This window comes from Aphis gossypii, chromosome X (genome assembly GCF_020184175.1).
Source record: "Aphis gossypii isolate Hap1 chromosome X, ASM2018417v2, whole genome shotgun sequence".
NCBI lineage: Eukaryota > Metazoa > Arthropoda > Insecta > Hemiptera > Aphididae > Aphis > Aphis gossypii.
The window spans coordinates 36,456,176-36,473,269 of NC_065533.1; positions in this window are offsets into that span (position 1 = coordinate 36,456,176).

Below are 17,094 nucleotides of genomic sequence, written 5' to 3' on the forward strand. Positions count from 1 at the left end.
AACAGCTTATTGACACAATGAATTGGAAGAAATTTCTCAAATGGTCTATATAAATTTATATCGAAGACAGACTTAAAAGTAACATACATATTTACGATCATTTATTTCTTATTATCAATTGAAAAGTATGAAAATGTATGAAAAGTAGTATACTTTTTGTTTAATACAATTTATTGAAATAATGTGATACGAAATAAGATTCAATCGTACTTTTGCATTTCCTTACCAAAAATATAAGTTAATATTTAATCTTCGTAATTCTGTGAAAATTTATTACATAATATACTTCGAATCAACTCTATATAATATACTTACACGTTGTATATTTTATAGTATAAGTACATAACACATCATACCACAAAAATATTGAGTAACTAAATTAAAACATTCATACATCAACCTAATGTGTTATATAAGAATAAGAATAATTTTTCGTTTTAAATTGAACATAAAATTATTAAAAAATATAATAGGTATACACTTATAAAAAAATCTCTAAATTATTAAAATAATGTAGTCAATCAATAAATCATAATCATTCAAAACTTTTCAAATAAAAATATTCCATTTCGTAACATATTTTTGTTATAGTAACCGGGTCCATTTTTTGTGATAAATCGATTTTAATTTAGAAATGTCCATTGGAAAAATGCTTGGATGTCATAATGAAAAAATAGTTTAAAACATATGTCGTCTTAACAGTATGACTTATTTTATCATTTTAACTTTATAGATTTTAGTTTATAAATGTAGTTATTTATTTTCAGCCATAAATAAAATTTTTCATGCATACATTGAACAATGAATGCTACATTTAAATTGAAATAATTATTTGTATACATAATATTTAAATATATTTAATTCATTCTAAAACACTACATTTCTATTTTATATAATAGATTAATTTTTGTTCACTTGTTTGTGCGGCAATTAGTTAATAGGTGAATAATTAGTAGATTGATGGATTGGTGGCTTGACGAAAACTTTCTTAATAAGACAATTTTCGTATAATTTTTTTAACTCAACTACTGTATTATGTAAGAATCAATTTTAAAATCAACCAACTTTACTAAAGACGTTAAATTATAAGTACAATTAATTATTTTTAACTTTGAAAAAATAACAAATATATTTCTATGGATAATTTAAAATCAAAATTATTAAATGTAGCTTCAAGTTAAAATGAAATTAAAAATCGTTACTTAATTCATAATTAATACAAATAATAATTGTTATGATAAATAAAATTTACAATAAGATATTGACAATACAACAATAAATTTTCACAAAGAAAATAAAGTGTGTAAGAACAATATTGTTTGCTTCTTATGCGTTTTAATAAAGTATACGATTTATAGTGACGCATATTATAAACAAATAACATTTACATTTAGTATCTTTGTGTGCTTCTTTAAGCTCAGGTAATACTTTAAGTTATTGTGTCAATTGATTGATAGTGTTATAATAAATATTTATTTTAAAACTAGATAGCTTGCAAATACACATTTTCATTATAAAAATGTTATTAAAATTAAAGTACCTATAATTTAGCAAAATCATATTAATATCAGTCATTTAAAGCATTTTTCCCCTTTTTTTCGCCTTATTTTTTTAATAAATGTCTATCCTATAAACTGGATTGAGTAAAATAGAATAACACTAAAATGAATAAATAAATTTATTATTTTATTATTTAGGTAATTATGAATATCTATAATATTTAACTTTAAAAAAAAATACGTATACATAAGAGTATAAGACAAAAATACATATTGATATTATAAAACGCTCAATAATAATAAAAAAAATCTCAAATTTTATTTCACAAAGACATTTGTACTGATTTTATACTTCCCTATAATATATTATATAATATTCCCTAATAATTTTATTTTGTAATAAATATTTGAATTGTATATAATTTTATCTATCAAAACACTATTCCAAAATATATATTGTCTACATAATCCAATAAAACTGTATAATACATTTTAGACGTACTATACTTTAATATGTGTATTAAATGTTAATTTATACATTATCAAATTCTATGAGGAAGTGCTCATCATACATATTTAAAACTTAAAAAATATATATATATATTTTGTTAGTCTAATTTAATATCGATAATGCACTTTATGTGCAATCCGAAACATTAAAGATATATTCTGCTTATAAAATAATTATAATGGCTTAATTGTGTCCAATGTCTATTTAAATTAAAAAAGTTTAATTATACAGAAAACGGAATATCAATTTTTTTTTCGTTATCGTAAAAGTTTTGATTCTACTATAAAATGTGCATCATATAGTTTTATTTCCAGGTATTATGTTTATTCGATATAATTTTAGTACCTATTATTTATCCTGACTTTTATTAAAATTACCTACATATTAAATTGTATGAAGTTTCTATTATGGATTCACTAAATGTATATTACTATTTCCAATAGAGTTTTATTGTTTATCTTTTGTTTTTCAAAAATATTTTTTTCCAGCTGATTGCAATGGAGCTGATTTAGTCAGGTTTTAACTACCTACCTATAAAGATAGTGTGTATTAGAAACTAGTTTTTTTTAAACATAATATCAGGGTAAGATAATGTTGCGATATTGAATTTGTACACAATAATAAATCCAATAATAATTAATGCTCAAAAACCTATTATTCAAGTCGCTATGTTTTCAACAATATTTTGTTCACTAAAAAATATTCACATACAAAAATAACAAAATTAAAAATCAAAAAATTACTTGAACTAGGATACTTTTTTTCTGGTACTATAAAATTAAACGTTTAGTTAATAATAATCAATAACTTATGATTGTATTGATAAGTACAATATTTATTTAATATAAGTACTGTAAAACTATTAGACGGTATATTAAAGATAATTTAAAACTGAAGAGCAGTTGTATGCATGCAAAAATCTTAAAATAAAAAAAACAAATGCTAAAAAATATGCAACAATTTGCTCAAACTCAAAATACTGTAGTAAATACAATAGTGTGTCTTTTTTTTTTCTTGATAAATAAACATTGAGTTTTGGTTAAAATATAAAGAAATAAATTATATATTATTAGCATTGACGTCGAATAACAATAAAAGTAAAATTTAAAAAAAAAACCCATTTACCTATATATTAATGTAAATTGTTTTTTTTTTAAATATATATTTACTAATTATGTATTTGTAAATTAACAATGTTTATCATTTGTTTTAAGAGTTTTTTTTTACATGCATAAAAAACTTAAGCATAAAACGAAAAATTACTTTTCTAATAAGGATACACAATCAAAATTCTTCAAATGTGCGTTATCCTTAAAACAGTACCTAAAATACGTATACATATTATTATGTATGTGCTATGAACTCTGTTAAAGGCATTCTGTGCTAAACAAATACTTGACATTTTTTACCTTCCACCTCATAAAACGATGGTGTACTTTCAAAAAATACGAAATTGCATATAATTCTAGACCTTAGACTTATATCCTACACCTACCTATATGTAACTTAAAATAATTGCACAAGTATCTGGACCGTAATGCGGTATTTATATATGTGACACTAAATGTCTAAATATTACTGTCGATCTTAATCATACTTTTCACGCTATTTTAAGGACCATAACACTAAAAAAAATTAAGACCATCATAAAATGTAGTAAAAAGTGAAATAAAAATAGAGATATCGTTAAAAAATATTTATAACTTATTTAGTCTAGGATAGTCATTTGAAAAATACATGTGACGTCATAATTTTGCCACCACCGATTACTCTGTAACACGTTTTTACATAAATATTACGATTATCTCGCTGTTTAGTATGTTTATAAACGCTTATAACTCGGTCAATACTCAATTTATTGATATAGATCTTTATATCACAGCTGTATTATTCATTGCATGTATTTCATAAATCATAATAATATATTAATTAAATGATTGAATTAAAAATAAAAAGTGTAAATATTTTATTGGTACGATGTGGACTATTTTAAAAGACACGTAGTCCACCATATTATTATCGTGTAGCTATATTTATAAACGTTTGTGTATAATATTTACAGTTGTGTTTATGCGGTTTAGCTTAGTATAATGTTGTCTTTATCATAATATAAACAACAATAATTGTCCAGTGAGTGAATCACAATAAAAAATTGTAATAATTAATTTAAATCCTGATATACTGTCCATCCATCCAGGCCGCAGAGTACCACGAGTCCGTACTTCTCGTTAGGTTGGTTTTTGGTAATATAATTAATATTGTATCCATTCAAATGTTTTGTTCCGTTTATGTGTACTCTAATAATGGTGGATAAGGTAATAAAATATATTCAGAAAAAATATTTTTTTTTTTGAAATTTCCTAAAATAGAAAAAATCTTCTAAACGATTTAATAAATGTTAATGAGTGTTTTTTGAAAAATAAAAATATTTGTTCCTAGAAAATCAACTGTTAAAAACATTTTACGAAAAATGATTTCATTCAATCTAATTTACTTTGTCATAAATATATGGCAAATTCTAAGGTACTAGTTCATTTAAATACTGGTGTTCTCCCTACTATTTTTAACAATATGGTTCCACTGGTTCTAATCAACTCACGTCTAGAACATATTAAAAATGAAAATTCAGTTTACGTCAAAACAAGTACACTGAAAAAAATAACAATTTATGCAGTAAGATTGAAATATACATTTCAAAATGTAAATCTGTAGATGATAGTTTTGATCGTCCTTTTACAAGTTCAATAAATTAAAAAAAAATTAATTAAATTTATAATATTATTATAAACAAACCGTATAATAATTCTTTTGTAAAATAATATTAAATTAAAAACTAACTATAAAGCTTTAAATTACAACAAAGGTTTATATTAATAAATTTAGTATTAATCGAGTTATATAAGTGTTTAAACAGTGATAATCATAATATTCACATAAAAGCTTGTACCTATAGAGTGGTCAAAGGTGGCGGTGAAATTATGACATCACGCACATATTTTGTCAAACACCCTTAATTGACTTAATACTGGTAGTTTACAAATTTTAGTGGTACTAAAACTTTTTCATAATTTAGTTATAAGTATATTTAGTTATATCGTGTTTTGTAAAAATAATTATAAAAAAAAAAAAAAATTATACATTTTTGTAAATTATAGTTTACTCGTAAATAATTAAATTGTTTCATTTTATTTAATAAAATAAATACCATATTATGAACTTAACTATAATAAAATTATGAATAATATGTGCACATGTATTTTTATAATATATTTAAGATATAATGACTTCTCTTGCTAACCAAGTAAAATAATTTTTTTTAGGATTGAACAATTAATTAAATTACAACAAATAACAATCCAAATTTGGTATTTTATGACAAAACACATACTCATATTAAGTATTATTATATAATATTTCTAAAGTGTTTTGATTGTTTGAATAATTTTTGAATACAACATTTTAATTTTATTTTGTACTTATTTAATAAAATATAGATTGAAAGTATTTAACATGGCTTGTTTTTAGTTACTAGTTATAATAAAAAATATATTGTTAAGACGTAACAAATGGTAAGACATGAATCATCTAAATTAAAATATTTTATAAATTAAAATTATACTAAATAAAAAAATGATAAATTAATTACGTAATTACCTCTTCATTATTCCTTGTTTAATGCTGAACATCGATGATGTTCAGCGCAGAATTAAGTCTTATCAGATCTGTCTTCGGTGGAGAGTCTTTTCACCGCGTCAAACCATCTCTGGCACGGTCTCTCCCTTAATGGTATCTTTCCGCTCGGCCGCTAGGTTTTTCCATCATGAATTTCATTATAAGGCTTTTCTCCACTCACCACCCTCTTTTCCTGTCCATGTCATTCTGACTGTTTAGAAAATTACATATGTTCGGTTTATTGTAAAGATTTCCACATCATCGTTTTTTCTTCTTTCAATCTTCTCGAGTCCACATTGTGCACCAGCGAGTCCATATATTTTTCTTAATAGTTTCCTTTCGAATCTCAAAAGCTTTTCTTCATTGCCGTTTTTTGTACTAACTTATATTTCATAATATGCACGATATTATGTTAATGTGGGACACAAGTACAAGTATATTTACTGTTTAACCTCTCTTTTGTTCGTTTTGACAGTAGTTTAAATGATTATTTCTATTGCGTAATAACTTTTGGTCGACCGCCTTCATTCTAAGCTTGATTTTACCGTGTGTGTTATTTTCTGTGTTAATATTTACTCCCTGATAGTCGAAATTTTTCCACCTGTTCACATTGAGATAACAGCGTGTTGATTTATTATGTCTTGACATTATCAAAATATTTTGTTTGGTTTATATGTCCCCAACATTTTTCAAAAGGTCAAGTCAAACAATACATAATAAATTGGTTATAGTTTCCTCGACTCGTCGCCACCACTTTACACTCAATAGCTTCGGTGTCTATCTTATACACCTAAATAGCATACTCAATAACTGATTTGTTGCTTTCTTTTTCAATTCAAATCGCATGTTTTTTAGTACTGAAATTCACTATAATTGATGACATTTTTATCAAGTATAATTATTAGTTACACGAATAGTAAAAAAAAAATCAAATAAATGCGAATCGTGATGTCCAATAAAATGTACACACTATCTTGTGATGAAAGTTGAAATCGTATGTATACAATCGTATCAATATTATCATGATAAATTAGTTGTTTATTATGAACTATCACTTCGATCGGGGACAAGTATATTTGTAAAATTATCTTCGACTGATTTTATCAGTTACATTCAAAAAGCTATTCTATTCCACAATGTCGCGCTGCAAAAGCTATAACATTTTATAAATAGATCAATTATAAGATTAGTGAAAGGATTATGTTTCGTTCGTTTATATATACTATTTACGCTTAACTCACACACTGCACACGCACGATATATCGTACATATAAACACACCTACGCCTTGTTATAAATGGGTTACGGTAAGTTTAGTCTAGAATCCCTTATCGACCGGTAATCGATTTTCATTATTAACGAGTACCTTACCACCCCGACCAACAATTTTTTTCATAAGATTAATAAGGGGTTTATCTGTTATTTAGAATAAACAAAAAGTGTTTGAAAAAAATGCATAATATACGTCAAATATAACAATTAAATAAGAAATTAAATCAACGTAAGATTTTAAATTATTTACACCTACAAAAAAATAAGTATAATGATATAGGATTATTCAAAAACAATAAGCAGATTAACTAAGACGATATTTTATTAAAGAAAAATTGTACGAAATTTTGACTAAGTCATTATTAGTTTTCTAATACTTAATAACCAAATTTTAATTTCTCATCTTACAAGTGTTATCGTTCTATCTGAAAATCACTCACCGGTCAGTTTATGATACAAATGAAATATTATTTTCTGTTCTTTTGACTAGTTGGCCATGTTTATAATATAGAAAAATGAGTGAAAATATTTTTTAACAGTGTTATTTTCATGCTCTAATTTTGTTTATTGTATTAAGTTAAAATCCGCATATTCTTTGGGGAGTTTGATTTTCATCAAATTCAAGATTTTTGATGAATTTAGAAGGTTTTATTATTAAATTATAAGATAAAATTGACTTGCATGTGTCTTAACTAGATTAATATTAATCAAAATTGATTATTATATAAACTTAAAAACTTTAAGAATTATAATCATTTTCATTTATGTTTTCATCGAAATAAAAAACAGTAAAGTAGTACATTTTATTTTCATGTTTAAGCATAATCGATAGTCTGTGTGTAAATTTATAGCATGCAACAAAACTAGGAAATATAAAAACTTTTGGAGATTGTAAGTATATATAATATGGTAGTTTATATAAATTATAATATATTAGCATCAATATAAGAGTGCAATTTTCAAAAAGTAAAACGTATAAGTTTTGATTATTTATTCATCCAAAGTTACTAACTGTGACTTATAGAATTTATTTATGTAAGTTATAAAAATTAATGGAAAATTAAAGTATAGCAATTAAAAAAAAGCTTATTTAAATAAATTCGAGATAATGTAATTTAAAATAATAAAAAATAAAAAAATAGTTAATGGAAATATATAAAACAACTGTTTAATTTACTTAGATAATCTTTTATGATTTTAACTCATTAGAGTATCCATTATACCCATATACCTGTATAAATACAAATAATATTTTAATTTAAATAATTATTTGATTATTTATTTTCTGTAACAATAACTAAATATTATATATTATACAATGTTATAGTGTTACGTACTATTAAAAATTAAAATAACAACTTTTAATTAGAATAAAATAATATTATTTATAAACAAACTAATCCTTTTTGTTTGAAATAAATTTAGTGCTATGATTAGTGTACTGGTGTATTATTTCTGTAGTAGTATATTATAGTGTATTATATTAATAATATTATGCATATACAATACAAATTATATTATAAGTTACTACATTAAAAATTATTTACGAAGAAAAAATTCAAATTGTACAATATTAATCAAAAATTTGAGATAGGTCTTTCTCATTATTAAACTAATTAATAATTTTTTTTGGTATTAAAATTAGTAATAAAATGTAATTAAAAGTTAAATATTAAACACAATTAAAATTTGTAGTTAAAATTTAAATACATTATTATTTTTTGAATAAAATAGAACAATAGGTTTGTAAAAAGAGTAGAAAGTTGAAGTAAAAAAAAATAATTTTTTCGTTCTACTTCACTCACTATAGCGTAGCATTTTCTTCATCGAATCGTAATTATATTCTACTTTGCTACTGAGCTTGATTAGATAGCTCACAGTATAATATATGCGTTAATCACTTATAAGTTAGGGTCAAAATTACTTGCATTTGCATACACTTTTTTGTGATGAAATATTCAAGGTAAGTTATAAATTTATTTTGCGGTATTGTGTAATCAAATACAAAGATTGATTTCACACAATTTACATATTATTATGTTATATTTAAAAAAAAAATAAAAACCTAAAATATAACCTTTATCATAATATTATTATGCATAATAAGCAAGTACAATATAATGAAAAATAGTTAACATGATGACGTTTATTAAGAGGATCAAGTGACAGAACCCTCAAAAAACGAGTTAGTAGTAAGGGATGTAAATAATTCTAATAATTCCCTGCACAAACAATTTTTTTAAAGACAGAAGAAGGATTTCCTGGATTATTTGCTCTTCCTTGAATGTTTCTAAGTGATAGTTAGGATGAGTGGCTTATTTGATGTGGAATTTTTTGTAGTGGATAAGTGCAACTGTGTTAATGGTTTTAATGTTGAGTTCATTGTGTAGAGAATTGTTGGAAATGTACTAAAGGGCAGAGGTTAGTAAACAACGGTTGCTCTACAAATTTGAGTATTTTGAACAATAATTATTTACTTATCGTATGAGCGCATATTTTAATATACATATTGCAGTTTTTACCGTTATGATTTCTATGATTTTAGCAACATATTTTAGTGCATTTTTTGATAATTGTTTTGAGTAACCGAGAAAAATATTAAAATTTACATATTATAATCATCAGTTCTTAGAATATTGTTTCAATTAATAGTAGGTAGTATGAAAAAGTATAAAGTTTAATATCTTTGAACAAAATATAAATATTTTATAAATAAAAGCATGACACTATTATCACACTAAATAATACGACGTGCAATGTACATTCATGTACATAAAAAACTAATGTAATTCCGTTAGTATTGTTAGATAAATTAAAAGATACAAAAGATGACGATACACTTTTTGTCGGTTTAAATGTAATTTTCATTTGACGTATTAAAATGGTTTTGGGATAAATAAATAGTGTACACAATTTAAATTCGAAGAATACAATATTATTATATTGTAAACAATATTTTAAATCATATGTGGCTGATATTAAATAACATGAAGATATCTTATATGAATATCTAATGGTTTAAATACAGTAATAAAAACCTAGTTGAAAAAAATTGTTTTTTTGACCTTTTGAGGGCCTTGTTGCTAGAAAAAGTAAATTGCCATAGAGTTAACGAGTTTTTCAAACACAAACATTTTTTTATACGAAATATAAAAATGTATGTTAAAAAAGGAAAGAAAAAGAAAAAAGATAGACGGTTTTCCCCTGTGAACAATATAAATCACGATGCTTCGGCTAACGGGGAAAAAAAACACGTTAAGTTTATCACGCGAACTACTGCAATTAAAAAACTTATTTTAATATTTTATGATATTTCGTTTTTTCTTGACATATATTCTATATTAAACTAAAAAATGTTCACTTCAAAAGTGTATGTATATTAAAAAATAAGTGAGATAATAACATAATATTATACCCATGTGAACATCATATTGTACCAATGTGATAGACTAATGTACTTTTTGAAATTTCAAAAACGATCAATGAATTTTGAAAATTTATTGCAGGTGAAACTTGACATTATATAAAATGTTTGATTAAATTTTTATATGGCTTTATGTAGTATTTTACAAACTTCTTAGATGAGAAGAATAAATTAAGTAAAAAATAATTAATTAGATAAAAATTTAAATGTAAAGAGTAGAGTGACTATATGGTAACTCCGCAAGATGTTAGTCGTGATATCTAAGATTCAAATCTTTATAAATAATTATCTAACCGTCACAATTTTTGATCTTTTCAAATTCACAGCTAAATATTTTGCTTTGAAATATGAAATTAAAACTTCATACAATCATTCGAAGAAGTAAATACTTGAAAATTATAATGATAAAAACAATAAAATTTCAATCAAAAAAAAAATGTCCAATTGAAATAATTTTAAATGGTAAAAAATAATAATATAATTAAAACCATAAATATTTTTAATAATTTTCGAAATGATGAGTACCTAACTGTTAAAAGAATCATTTACTTTTCTAAACTACTAATGATAGCAGTAATAAATAATAATTCTACAATAAAAACTTATGGTTTTTATTACCTATAATAGTGTTAAACTTAAAAAGTAATTTACAGTTATTTGATAAAATTTACTGAGAAACAATAACATTGTGAAGTAAAAGTTATGGGTTTAACAAACATCAAATTAAGGTGATAAATTCTAGTGAGTCCAATCATAGTAAAAGTTTATAAAAGAAAAATAACGAGTTAATAAAATAGAATGAATTCGTACACAATAATAATAAGCAGTTTAAAATGAAATATGTTAAAAAATACATCAATTAGTAAGGTGACCAAATTTCTTTTATCGTCAGTATAAAATAAGCTAAAAACAAGCAAGGCAATCATTTTTAGTTTGTAAACTAGTAAAGTAAAAGTTTTTTGTCAATTTGGCTATTTTAGATTCTAAACTGAGTGATAACTCTAATATAATGATATTGTAATGATGTGTATTTCCCATTTATTTTGCGTTTATTGCCATATTTGAAAAATAAAAAAATGATTTAGTCTCAAACTTTGAAAGTGGATTTTGGTAGTAAACTTAATCTAATTTAGGGAGTTAAAAGTAAAAAATTTCGAAAAGCTTTTGAAAATTTAATGAGAATTTTTGCACTAATTATTGACAAAATAGAGTTTTTGTTTGTTGTTTTTTTTAATTTTCAGAATTTAACAACCGTGACCACAAAAAACTTTAATCTCTTATCAAATATTTATAGGTAGGTATATGTATTTTTAGACACAGCAAAATTTTAAAAATTGGCACTTTTAGAACTATTTAAACTAGAAATGTTTTATTTTGTTTAGTTCTTTTTAATAAATTTTGATGAAAACTTTTTTGTCAAAAAGCTTAGAAACATGATAATATCATATAATATCATTATATTATAATGTACTCCAAAACAAATTAATCTTACTCATTGAAAAACAAAAAAAAAAAAATTTTAAATGTTAATGATCATCAGATTATGTAAATTTTGAAATATTTTACAGTTAAAAATGTGTAACATTTTCAATTTTTATATGTATGAGTATTACAGTATAACTTAAAAATTAAATACAAAGTACCTCGTTTATGTATATTATAAATATTAATGATATAGGTATAGGTTTAATTTTCATTTTAAACTTTTTAAGACATTTTAAGTTCAAATTTCATTAAAATTGTATGTCTAATAAAATTTGATTTTAACTGTTAATAATAAAAATTCAACAGAGACAACTTTCTAAATGTTTACGTACATATTGTGTTAATGTGTGTTTAGTATCACTTGAATATTACCTATTCATATTATGATCATTATTAATGCTGTAAGCAACTTAGCAACTATATCTTGTAAAAAAAATACCGAATCGCTCCCGTGCATGCCAGAACATTTCAATGACGCGCAACACAAATATTAGTTATTTTATTTTATGTGTATTTAAGTATCAATATATTTTACCAATTGTATTTAACAAACCTATTTATTGGATAAAACTTCTAAAAACATAGTAATTAAAATTAATAATGATGTTTATTTAAAAACGAATTTTTTATATTTTCAAATGAATGATAATGTTTACTTCAACATCATTACCATTTTAAAATACTTACCTAATACACATTTTTTTTTTAGTAGACCAACATTTAACCGTTCTGACGTACATTAGGTGTGGAATGTACCTCGTCATTGAGTAAGTCACTGTAATGGATGTGTTAAATTTGAATTCATTAATAAATTATTTAATACGAAAAACGATTTTAAGCGGAGATGGTCCGTCAACCTTATTACTAAGTATATTATTTCATTAAAAATTGATTATACTGCTATTATATAGTAATTTATTTTACTATCTAAACCTAGTACTTCTAAAATTTCTAGTAAAATTAAATTATGTAAAAATGTCTTGTAGGAACTCACAAATAGACGATAAATATTTTTGATATTTTACATAAAACAACTAAAACTTTAAATTGTTATTCATTTAAATATTGCCTTTCGTCAAAATTTAAACTTCAAAAGTCAATAAAATAAAATAAATTTTATATATTTTTAAGATTTTTAGACAAATTTAAAAGAACAATTTATATGTAGGATTAAAATTATATTTATTTGTATTTAAATCTCAAATAATTCAAGACACCACCAAAAAAATATCAAACAAACATCTACGACTCAATTGGTAGCATACCACAAATTGATTATATTATAACTATCAGCAAATCTATAATATAAAAAAAATCAAATACGGTTTTCGTATATTATCCAACAATCGATTCTGTTTATTTCTGATCGACAAAAATATTTTCGTTCTTAATCGATTATTAGGTACTCAAACATTAAACTAAAATACCAACACATCAATTAAAATAATATAATTTTAAAACAAACCCGTCAAAAAGAATGATAATTACAAATTTATTGGTCGCTATACAAAAAAAAAAAAACAACAAAGTATTCCTTTTAGAGCACAAAATTTAACTAATATAAATTGCCAATAACATACATCAACATGATTGTAAGTCAGAGAATTAGCACTCATTCTTAGTTTCAGACATCAAGTCTACATAAATCCCGATGATTCCCGCAAACTTCTGAGCTTTTCTATTAATCATAAAAACACACAGCACGTCACGTCCACAAAGAATTGTTTTACCAACGATACTGACAATCTCCTACTATAAATTCAAACTCACTAAACACATCTCAAAATAGTGTAAAAACCATATTTTCCAGAAAACCCAATGCTTACAAATTCTTATAATGTACTGTAAATATTAGTAATCTAAATTCTAAATTACAGAAAAATTTGAGAAGATAAATTAACATATAATGAGGTCCCCATTGATATTCTTTTAGAAAATACAAAGAACGATACAAATTTAAGAATCATACATACCACAAATCAATCGTGTTTCTTTAATTCACTGATATAATAATGAAATTTTTAAAAAAAAGATAACGAGTCGTTATTTAAAACAATTAAAATTAAAAAATGCCAGCACTTTCCTAAACACCGACGAGTTTAAAAACTGGTTTGTCACCCCATGTCCCTTTCGAAATAAAATTCAAAAGTAACTATTCCACTTAACCTAAAATCTAATAAGACACGAAATCAATTGACAAAAAATAAAAATAAAACCAACTATTTCTGTTCTTCTAAACTAATAATTATCAAGCTTGATATAACACTCGAAGATTTTCCAAAATAATACCAAACAAGAAAATCAATTATGACCAGCTCAAATGCATAATAGAAAACACTCTTAGTGCATCTAACCCACGACTAGTTTTTAAACCGTTCAATATTACTCGTCTCTAAATGATCGGAATCATTGAATAAATAAAGTTAACTATCAATTTACACCAGACTGCTGAATTTAGACAAACCTAAAATCCAATGATATCCCTCCTAAACTAAATAACTAAAACAGTATTAACCCAAGCAAAATCTTTCAAACACCTGTTTAGTATTTACCGCAAAACAACAATTATTCTTCGAACCCTACGATTATCAAATTTAAAATAAATCCTAAATAATTGTATACCTACTTAAATATATTGTATTGACATATTGGAATTTAAAACAGTTTCATTGATAATCAGTACCTACTGCTGTCTGCTAATATCCAATTAATATATTGTTATTTTAAATTTATTTTATTGTAACTATTTCATTACGAACAAAACAAATTAATACAATAATAAAGTCAAGGTTAGATTTGTTAAAACCAAATGAAACATGGTAATTAATTAATATTTAATGCATTTTTGTTTTATCTAACTATAGCCATGTTTACAAATAAATTCATTGTTAAGTTATAATAAAAAGAAATATTATACATTTAGACCTTAACAAAACACATTTTTTTTTCGAAGTTAGCATTTAATAAGTTTAATTCGCCAATTTCATTATTCACGAATTCTCACGGATATAATTTAACGCTGGCTTTATTTACTTTTACTTAAGTGTCGTTACTTTTGTGGGCAGAGAAGTAACAAATGTTTCTTGAGTATATTGTTATTTAAATTAATGTATCATTTTATTGGGCATTATAATACATTACACCGTTTTCTGTTATATTCTTGTAAAAACTTTGAAGGTGAGGTATAAAGATAAGAAATTAATAATAATATATTTAATTGTAAATCTATTATTTTTATAATAATTTCCAAATATTGTTTACTTTACAGTTGTGTGATTGTATATAACTGCAGTTTATTAACTGTAATTTAATGTATACCTAAATAAATTTACGGATTTTAAGAAGAATGAATCTTATTGCAATTTCCTTAAAGCAGTATGCGTTTTTCTAAGTAATCAACATTCTGATTATAAACTCTAAAGTCTAAAGCAATATATATTTTATAAAATTCTACATAATATTTATAATATAATCTTGAATAAGATACTTTATACATTAAATGTAAATTTAGAAATAAGTTACATTTCTAGAACTTTTCAATGACCATTGGGAAAAGTTAAAAATATATTTCTTAAATTCAATGCTCTATCTTTAGAGTGCACTATTATAATACTATAAATAATTTATAATTTTTAAATGGCGTCTACGAAAGATTTACTACAGTTCACTTTATAATTGCGTTCACAGGAATTTTTAATGAGTATAACAATGAATATTAAATTGTTTCATTTCAATATTTGTTTTGAAATTTAATGTGTGGCATTTTACTATGCAAATAGGTAGTAATGTTTAGTGGTACTTGAACAAATTCACACCTAGCGATCGTCACCTTACGCAGTTTATTACTAACATAAATATACGCTCCCAGTAAGTTGACTAACACTATAATATTAACATTTATAGTTGCTTAGTTATGAATTACTATATTATTATAATAAAATATTATTTTTAAATATATGTACAAATGACTTAAATGCATACAAATTACTAGATAATAGTTGACGAATTATTCATCCAGTAGTTAAGTGGTAGATGTAATAACAATTAAACCGTCTTGCGACATTTTAAGACAAGGGTTCGATTTATAGTATGAAAGTTTATACTTTTTCAAGTTATACGTTAATGTTATTCCTAAAGCATAGAGTCCAAAAAATCAGAAATATTTTACGATAAAATTAAATCCTGGATGAGTGGAATTTATCATGATTTATAGCGTACATAATAAGTCGATTATCAAAAGTGTTTTATTTATGAATGTAGAGTAGGTAGACTAGTAGGGAGACATATGTTACAAAATATGTAAACATTTAAAATTAAGTACCGTTTATCTATCTATAAGTACAAATACATAATTTGCTCTTAAGGAAAGTGATAATGATTAACTGTCAACCGATAATCAATCGGAAAATCAATACCAGTAGCCCGAGCACAGTTTCAGTCATACATTATTGAAGCCGTGTGTTGATCACATATTTTATACTTATGATTATTAAAACTAAATCCGTATATCTAATCAAGTGAATAAATAAAAGGTAAAATTTAATGTATATATCATATATAAGGAACGTTCGTACATAAAGTATAATTTTATCCTATTCAAACATAATATCTCGTACTGGTATTACATTACTATTGTTATTATTTAAGATTAACAAAACATGATCAAACAGTTTGTGACTAATATTATTGTGGTTTGTTCATATTAATTATCTTTATCAGTTCCCAATGAAGCAAAACTTTATTATCTATAACAACTATAATACCCGATGATACATGTTGTGTAACTTAAGTTTGCAATGCACGCGAGACAAAATATTATATAATTTAATAGAGATAGCGCCCAAATATAGTGGTCTGGTGTACTGGTGTGTCTATAATAAATACAAGTCAAAATTTTAAATTGCAACGTTTTATTGACACATTTCATATCACCGCCTAGTTAATGTTTAGTCAATAATAATATTATTCATTTTATTCGTGCAATGTTGTGATGTTTAGTTGCCTACATTGTGTTCCATATTCCCAGAGTAGGCTTATGCTCTAGAATTCATAAGTTATATTATGGGTTATAAATTTAAATTTTCCCTAATAGCTGTGTCTCCTACATTGTTTGACGTGACCGCAAACTTAAATTTCAGAACGGCATCCGAGTTAAAGTATTCCAGACGGATGATTTATTGAGTTTCACTATGACAGGTAACTTCCTGGTTTCTTAGTGGAGCTTTCTTATGG